Source organism: Xiphophorus hellerii, chromosome 23 (assembly GCF_003331165.1).
Source record: "Xiphophorus hellerii strain 12219 chromosome 23, Xiphophorus_hellerii-4.1, whole genome shotgun sequence".
In the NCBI taxonomy this organism is placed as follows: Eukaryota; Metazoa; Chordata; class Actinopteri; order Cyprinodontiformes; family Poeciliidae; genus Xiphophorus; species Xiphophorus hellerii.
Window position 1 is genome coordinate 28,074,384 of NC_045694.1, and position 467 is coordinate 28,074,850.

Genomic DNA, 467 nt, shown 5'->3' on the forward strand with positions numbered 1-467 from the left:
TTGTAATTCTCTCTCTGTAACTGGGCAGTAAATTCCCAGTGGAGATAAGAGTGTAGCAATAAATAGCTGCATTCGGTTTGGCACTAAGATGGATGAGGTTTTTGTTTCCCAGAAATAAAATATTTTTGCTGCAGCTGTACAGCATAAAACAAACCCCCCCACTGGAAAATTTATTTCACAAAACATGCAGACACAACAAGAGAAAAAAAAGAGATCTGATGGTCCTATATGCCTGGTGTGATGTCATCAGCGGAACTGCACATACAAGAGGAAGCTGGTTTAGGCAGGTTAGATCTTACCTTAAGTAAATGTGAATATGCTGGAAAACAGGAACAAACAGTTAGGATGGCTCTGAGTTGTTTTATGGAAGTCTGGTTAGTAACTTTAAAATAAAACAGCCGCCGGTGGAAGTTATCTCCGTCATTAACGAAAAATTGAAAATTGTGCCTTGCGCGTTCTTCAGTTTT